The following is an 8962-nucleotide window of genomic DNA, read 5'->3' on the forward strand; positions in this document are numbered from 1 at the left end:
TTTGTTCAAATTCAACGAATTGAATCAGCAAATGCCCCATTACCTTGTTTTCTTTCCGCCAGACCTTGATAAACAGTACGATAGCCCATCGTCTACGCGTGGCTGCCAGCGCTGTTTCGACGCCAGCCATGCCGACCCGCCAGGCATGGCAGTGCCTGTAGTCACCTTCGTGGGCAGAACAGCCCAGGGTGGTGACAAAGGGGCCAGGTGTCGTGTGCCGATGCACCCGCTCCCCCTTCTCCGAGTGCCAGCGGACCCACATCCCACCAGTGAGCCCGATCCTCCCCGTGCTCCTGAGCCGGCTGATTTATGGTGCTGCAGTGCTCTATATTTATCCTACAATGGCTTTGTGCAGCGTTAGATCATCGTGGGAGCACTGTAAACACTGCAAAATGAGCGCGAGCGTGTGGGCACGACTGGCCAGAGCAGAAGACTTTGAGCGATTCAGTTTTTGCCCTTGGAATGATCCCACGGACAGGAGAGCAAGGAGCATCCATCCGACAGCGCGGGAAACCTGTTGTGTTTGGGTACAGCCGTGGCTGTCACTCGGGGGCACTCGCAGCTCCCCGCAGGTTGAACAGCACTGGGCGTGGTGGGGACGCAGGGCCGGGTGCTGGGCGCTGCCCTGATGGGTGCGGGTCCAGCCCTGCAGCCACCGAGGACTGGCTGGGGGAGCTGGAGATGGCTCCGAGTCACGGCTGGGGCGTTGCTGTGCCGGTCCCCGTGGGCTGCCGTTCCCGTTTGCCTCCCAAGGGAGGGGTTTAATTGCTGTGTTGGTGCTGTGATGACAAACCCGGCGGCGAAGCGCTGTCAGCCCGCGGGAGCTGGTGCTGGCACGGAGCCCGCGGAGGGGAAATGGCAGCTGGGTCCTGGCTGCAGCACAGAGCTTTGCATTTCACCCTTTTCCCCCTAATTTCACATCTACATCAGGACAAACGCACTGCCGTCTCCACGGTTTGCTGCAAGGGAAACTCCCTATTCCCTATTCCTGCAGGCTGTTCCTTCCTCAAAATCATCCTTTGTCCTTTCTGGCTTTGATTTTTTGGGGGATTTTTACTGTTTGCCATAGCTTAGGAGAGTCTGGGTAAAGCCATACCATTTATATCGTGTGTTGATTATTTACTTGACAGACAGTAATGGTTTCTGTGGTACCATTACTATATGTCACCTAAATCCAAAGACTGAGGTGCTGTAAAGGGCAGCCTTTCACTGGGGGCTAGAATAGCTTCTCCAGCATTGTTATCCTGCACATCTGTAAATCTCTGGCCAACCACAGCCACTAAACCCAGCTCTCAAAAGTTCCCCAGAAAATTTTCAACAAATAAGACTTTCACCTGCTCTTTACTAATAAACTCCTGTCCCTCTGCCATTAACCTCCCTCCAGTCACTAGAGGACCAAATCCTCCTTCACCACCTGAGCTGGCGTTGGAGGACGGCAGGAGCTGGGGGTGTTTGGGGACGAGATCTCTGTGCCTGTAGCTGCAGCTCTGAGGCCACTGCAGAGCTGGGGGCACCCTGACAGGTGCCCTGGGAACACCATGGGAAATAGTGATGCAAGTAAATGCAACTAGGAATTAATTACCACAGGTAATTAATTACCACTTCCTGGTGTTCCAGTACCCGAAGAGAACCTGCAGGACAGATGGAGGGAGACTACTTACAAGAGCATGTGACAGGATGAGGAGGAATGACTTCAAACTGCCAGAGAGTAGGTTTAGATTAGATACTAGGAAAAAAACTCTTCCCTGGGATGGTGAGGCCCTGGCACAGGTAGCCCAGTGAAGCTGTAGCTGCCCCTGGATCCCTGGAAGTGTCCCAGGCCAGGCTGGACAGGGCTTGGAGCAGCCTGGGATAGTGGAAGGTGTCCCTACCCATGGCAGGGAGTTGGAAGAGATGCTGTTCTCGCTTTGCTGAATTGAAGTTTCAGCTTCTTTAATAACCTGCAGGTCCGCTGGAAAATTGTGACAAGTGGCATCAAGAAGCAACTCAGTAAGTTTATTTTGATGAAATACAATAATTATCATGCTTAGCAGCTGTTGCTATTTAAAATAAGAAAAAACGGGGCCTGCATTTAAAATGTTTTGTAAACCATGTGCACCAACAATCTGTTCCAATGAAACCAGCCATTATGGAAACGGTATAATAGCAGGAGCTCATTATGGAAAGTTAAATTGCAAATCATATTTTGTTTCAAATGAGCTGGATGAATGCATAATTTGCCTCAAAGAAATAGTTTTGTAGTTCTGATCCTCCTGCCAAGAGCTGAAGCTCTTGGGCTGCAGCTGCCGGGGTGGCCTGATTGTCCATTTCAAACTGCAGGAAGTTTGGGTTTCAAAGGAAGATTTGAAGAGAGAAAAGGGGGAAAAAAGTGAAGGAATAAAAGGCAGAGCAGTGGGAGCTCTCAGTTGGTTTCCTATGTGAGATTCTGGTGGTGCAGGGTGGGTTTGAAACACCAAGGGCCTGTGCAGGGCTGATCACGTGTCCCTGTGCTGGAGCCAGACCCCGCACCGTGGGCAGAGCTGGGTCCCCGGGAGCTGCGGTGACAGCTGTGGTGGCAGCTCTGCCTGGGAAGGGCAGCACATGCGGTGCCACTCAGGCTGGCAGGGTGGCAGCTTGACCCGCGTGCCAGAGCATGGTCCCAGGGTCACCCCGAGCTCCCCCATGGCACAGCACTGAGGGGGCCCTGTGCAGATGCTCCCTGAGCTCTGCCAGCTCTGGTTTCAACCAGGGTGTCACCGAAGCCACACAGTCACCTCACAGGTGACAAGCCCCCATCCCCGCAGAACCTGCTGCAGGAGCACAGCTGCTGTGGCCGCAGCTCTGGTGGCTCAGTGCCTGCAGGGCTCTAGTACGTGGTGCCTCGTGCCCAGAGACCTGACCTACAAGTGGTGGCACGTGAGATGCTACACGAACAGCTAATGGCATTTCCTTGTCTCGAGGCGGCTCCAGGGACAGGCAGCGGTGGCACAGGGGACACGGAGCCTCTGCTCGTGGCTGTGCCACCGTGATGTAGCTGCTGGGAAGCGATGGGCAGGCGGTCATGGCTGGACCCTCTGCCATGGGGGCCAGGACCAGAAACCGCCCAGAGCCTCCCTGCACCCTCTGGCTGGGACGCGCTCACCACAGGTGACTCTGTCTCTTTTGGCAGGGGCACATGTCACAGCTGCTGTGCTCCAAGCAACGAGGTCCTTGTGCCAGGGTCACTCCAGCTGTGGTGGCTTTGCAGGATGAAGGAGCTGCCCCTCTCCTGCATCCCAGGCTGTCCCCGTGGCTCACTGCAGGCACTCTTGGGGTGTCCCGGTGTCCCCCGGCCCCGCTGCCGCATCCAGCCCAGCCCAGAGGTAGTTTCATTAAATATTAAATCCAGCAGCTGCTGGCAGCGTTGGGGGGTGGGTAAAGACAGCAGAAGTAATTTGCAATTAAAATGTGTTTATCTTAGGAAAGAAGTCCCGGAAACTTGTAATTAAAATGTTTATGCAAAGGGCAGGATTTCATAGCCTTAATCTTCAGAAGTCTTAGTGAAACAGCAGTGGCACAGGTGAGGTTGGCACAGGACAAATGGGAGCCAAGGCTCCAGGCAGTGCTGGGCACCCGGGATGGTGGTGGGATGGGGAACCATGTCCAGCATGCCTGGAGCAGCTCCACGAGCTTTGTAGAACAAAAGCCCTTGCCCAGACACTGTGCCCAGTGGATGCAGGAGGGCCGCAGTGGATGCAGGAGGGCAGCAGTGGATGCAGCTCCTCCCCTGGTGATCCCTGGACACACCACTGCCAGGCACAACCAGGGTAGCTGGGATAGCTCCTCATAAATACCTGTTGGGCTGCTGCTTTCCCCAGCACCCCCCAGTCCTCTAGTGGTATTTCTGTGCATTTCCAAGCTTGTTTTTCCTCCAGTTACAGCAGGTAGGAACTTCCCATGCAGAGCAGGTAATATGAAAACATCTCCTGATTTGGGAGTTGTACAATCACTGCACTAAGCTACCCCTTTGCTGGTCCTGCAGCAGCAAAATCTGGGTTGAGAGTCTGAATTTAGATCCTCTTCATATTTATTTCATAGTGATAATGAGAAAAATAAATAGAAGTAGAAGGGCATTGGGCTGGCTCTGAATGAGTAGAGAAGCCATAAATCACTCTCAGAGTGTGTCCCAGAGGCTCTCACCTTGGGGCTCAAGTGCCTTTTATCCTGCCAGATCATGGAAACCCTGCAGCTGGTGCTGTTGGGCTCCAAAAAAAGCCTTTGGGGCAGTTTTTCTCAGCTGAGATAGAGCGAGTCCCCTTCTCTGCTGCCCCTCTCCCAGCCAGCCCCTTTAGCAGCCTCAGCTGCAGCCTCTCCTGGCTCTTCTTCCATTCCTCACTGCCGATCCAGGTGGCAGGGAACTCTGGAGCTGCCCCTGCCCTGGGTTAACTGAGACTGCCAGGATGCCAGGGCATAAAACCCAGAACAGAGAAAATTGTATTAAACAACTGTGAAATAAATAATTTATTTCCATATTGTCTGTGTTTTGGACTGAAGGAAAAAGTCCACAACTCCAGCAATTTGACTTTTCCTGCCAAGCCACGAAGTGGCAGGCAGTTTGTTAGCTTAGATCATCATGCCTCAGAATATCATTATCTTTAAAATGAATAAAAATATAAACCCCACTGATCAGAAGTTGCTAAGGGCTCTACATGTTCAGCATCCTCCCTCCAGCACCCTGGGGGTGTTCAGTTATCCCTGGTGTGCCCAGCCTGGGGACAGCCTGGGGTGTTATGGGGTAAGTGTTTCCTGCCTGGGTGTTGGGGATGTCACTGAGCAGACCTGTCCTGGTGTCCAGATCTTTCCACCTGCCTTCTCCTGCCCTCTCCAGAGAAGCAGCTGGGAAGCCAGAACCTTTCTTTGCAGCACAGCAAGGACCACACGATTGGATCAGGAGCTGAAGGAGCAGACACTGCCATGTTTTTGCAGGGTCTTCAGAGAAAGAATCAGAGAATCCCAAACTGGTTTGGGTGGAGGAGACCTTAAAGACTATCTCAGTCCACCCCCTGCCATGGGCAGGGACACCTTCCACTACCCCAGGTTCCTCCAAGCCCTGTTCAATCTGGCCTTGGACACTCCCAGGGATGGGGCAGCCACAGCTTCTGTGGGCAATCTGCGGCCTGTGAAGTGTTGGTCAAGAGCATGGGTGGGTGCCACAGGCACGGGGTGAGCTGGGTGCTGGACCCTCCTGGTCTCAACCATGGTGTGACCCCATGATGGAGCCCACATGGAGCCCACAGGCTGGGCTGAGGATGCCAGGGGAGGTTGTGGTCATGGGATGGAAAGGTCGGGATGGAGAGGAGAGCTCAGCACAGCACCCATGAAGCTGCAAACCTACCACTGCTCTGCACCCACTCCAAGCTCATTAGTGGAGCCCATTAAATCTGGTGCTCCAAAGCACAGAGGGAAAGGAACATGAAATCTGCCTGCAGGGTCAGCCAGAGCTGCTGGACACGGGCAGTGGGACAGGCCTCAGAGGGGGCTCTGGCAGGAGCTGCCAGGCTCTGCCAAGGCTTTGTTGAATATTCATCTGTAGGAAATGGTTATTCATGAGCACAATGAAGATTATCGTTCTGAATTCCGAACTACTCAGCCCAGCTCCCGTTTGATGTGGTGAGGCTCTCGCAGTGCATTTGCATTAGAGAAAGCATTACTACTTTTGATGAGGAGAAGGATTACAGGAGAAATCTGCATACATTTATTGGTAAATGTCATTTAGCATGTGTCCAAGTGTAATTCATCACAGGGCTGTAGTGCAGCCTGGTGACTCACACAGGGCTGGGGTTTTTCAATAGACAGATAAATAACCCTTGGGACAAAATTACCTCATTGATACTAAATCACTGTAGTTGCAGGTGAGCAGAACCTGCTCGGGACAAGGCCCTCGGGGAATGCCAGTCCCAGTGAGATGAGTGATGGGAAATGCCAGTCCTGGGAGATGCTCACTGCTCTTCCTCTGCCTGCTGAGCCTCACCCAGCTCTGCTCGTGTACCACAAGCCTCCCCAGCACCACAGCCCTCTCCATCTGCCTTCAGCCTCACTGCTCCCTCCTGGCACAGAAACGTGCTGAGGACTTATCCCAGCTGCTGCTCCAACTGTCAGGGACATCCCTGTGCTTCTGGCTTCCCTCCCAGAGGCCCCCACAAGCCCAGCCACTCCCAGGGGCACTGAGGGACCCGCAACAACCTCCTCAGAAAGGGTTTCCTTGCAAATCACCAGCTTGGTGCCCACAGGCCCCTTCAAGGCTCTGTCGGGGTTCATTCCACACTGCAGGGGTTGTTGTGTCCTTGATTAACTCTCCCAAGGGATGTGTTTATCCACAGCAGCAAGTCCAGCTGCCTTGGCTTTGATCTCGGATTTCCTTGTATGATGTAAGGATGTTGTACATGTTGGCTCTGACAGGGTGAGGACTTTCTGACAGCCAGCACCTGCCGCAGCATCTGTGACAAGCTCAGAGCTGGTCCTGCTAAACCAGAATGTCAATCCCAGGGCTTGGCTGGAGCTGGATGTCCTTGTCCATCCCCATAGACACCAGTGTGAATCCCCACAGACACCAGTGCCCATCCCTACAGTCCCAGTATGGTTTTAGTTGTGATTCCAGCCTGGCAGAGGTGAAGGTCACTATAGAAACTTCAAGGAATGTGATAAACATGATGGCACTGGGTCTCCTACCCCATGCCCTTCTTGCCACCTTCCTCTCTCCAGAGGAGGAATATCCCAGGGGTATTGGGAGAGCAGCTCTAGGGAGGGATTAGGGAGCTGTCACTCGAGAACCAACCAGTCATTGGCTTTTTTAATAGAATTTTCGACAAATACAACAGGATACACCCAAACCCCCTGAGCTGGGGAGGAGGGAACGGGCACATCTTCATCACACTCATGCTGTGGTTCATTGTGCCCTTGACAATGGCCCTTCCTGAGGAAGCCAACCTGAGCACTGGCAGTTCCAGCCTGCTCTTAATTCCAGCCCTGGCAAGGCTGGATCCAAACCTCAGTACTCCCAGCCCAGGAACATCTCCCAGCAGTGCAATATCCATGTCTGCAGCAATTTCTGCTTTCACACATCTCTCCAAGCAAGCAAATGCCTGCTTCATCCTGACTGCCTGATACGCCTTATCATTGTGTTAGCAATTAATATTAGCATGGTAGAAATTGCTAATTTGTGATATACAATAATTAGAATTCAATTTAATTGCTCTCAAACTCTGCATACAAATGTGGCTTCCACTCCCGGGTTGGGGAGAACAACAGAGGAAGAGAACATCCTCCCTGATGACACAGGTGAGGCCAGCACAGCAGGGTGTCCTTCCCTGCGGGTGGGTGGAAATCTGGGAAAAGCAGAGCAGCATTTCTGGGTGCTGAGCTCACTGCCAGGGTGTGTTCTGTGGGAACGTAGGTGGGCTGGATCAGGGCAGGCAGCCCCCAATGCTCACCTGTGCCTCATTGCAGGATGGGGCCTTTCTTCCTGCTTTTGGGGACTAGGTGAGGCTGGGAAGAGGGATGCTGCTTCTGGAAACAGCAGAGGCTTCATGAATCATGGCAGGTACCAAAAGGAAATAAAAAAGTGGGAATCAAAGAGGGTTTCCCAGGGGCTGATGCCCCTCAGACCCACGTTGGGCCCTGCCTTGCAGGCTGGGACCACAGTGGGTGCAGCAGAAGGTGAGGGCATGGCCAGGAAAGAGCCTGGGCAAAGGGGAGCACATCCCAGAGATGGGGAGCACGTCCCAGAGATGGGGAACACTGGAAAGACTCAAGGTATGGGGTAGGTACCAGCCACACACAAGCCCAGTATGATGATGTGGCTCATGTGGGTCCTGGGTATCCACAGGGAAATACCAAAGCAATTCTCACAGAGAGCAGGTTTTCTCTGCACAGCACAGCCAGACCAGTAACATCCTGGGGGCAGTGCTTGTATCTCTGCTCCCAGGAAGGCTGAGAAGCTGCAGAGTCCTGGCAGGAGCTGCAAGAGCTGCTTGACAGCCAGAAATCTGCCATGGGGTGAAAGATTAAAGAGGTGAGTCCTGGGGGTTAAAGATCACTCAGTTGTGTTCTCCAATTGGCATGTGGGAAGTTTCTGGTGATGGATGGCATAAACCGCTGTGTAACTGAGAGAGATTTAAGCTGGGGATAAAACACACATTTTAACAAAGGAGAAATTAAACTAGGAACAATTTGCTGACAGATGCATAGAAGGTTTGAAAATGAAGGACATAAATAATGCTGAATTTCTGCTCACCCTTGGTGAGGGAGGTGTACCAGGCACAGGAAGGTCCTGCTAGCCCTGCTTCTGGGGGTGCAGAGCTGTGCTGGGCAAGAAAGGAGATGCCCAGTGCCTTGGAGAAGAGGAGGAACAGATGGTGTTTACCCATGGGGTAAATGGTTCTGGGAAGGCAGGAGCCCCTGGGCATGCTGAGCAGGGAAGGCTGAGAGCCCTGGCTCTGGTGAGGCTGGCTCCCAAGGTGACACAGAGCTGGCGTGACAAGCCACCCCACAAGTGTGTCCTAGAGTGCTCCCACCACAACCTCAGCTCACACGGATTTATTCCCTGTTTTGAAGAGCAAGCGCAGAGGCAGCAGTACCTGTGTGGAGAGAGCTGGATGAGGCTGTTATCTCCAAGGGATTAACGGCTGCTGTGACTCACAATGAAGATGACTCAAAGACAGACAGAATCCAGGGATAAAGTCAACCATGGTCCCATCACCAGCCAATTCCACAAACTCAGCACCGTCTCCTGAGCGATTAGTGCAGCCACGCAGGGAGCTGCAGAGGAGCAGTGCTTGGGTTTGGCTCTCCCTCTCCTGATCCTCAGCATCTGCATCCGGTGATAGCTGCCGTGTGCAGCCAGGCAGGCATGACCAGGCTGGGAAGGGAGTGCTCCAGGGGACAGGGAGAAGGGGCCTTTGATCCCTCTAATTAATTCTGATTTAAAATGTATTGAGAAGTTAAG

Source organism: Corvus kubaryi, unplaced genomic scaffold, assembly GCF_017639235.1.
Source record: "Corvus kubaryi isolate FWS band 111438036 unplaced genomic scaffold, C.kubaryi_AGA036_p1.0 37387, whole genome shotgun sequence".
In the NCBI taxonomy this organism is placed as follows: domain Eukaryota; kingdom Metazoa; phylum Chordata; class Aves; order Passeriformes; family Corvidae; genus Corvus; species Corvus kubaryi.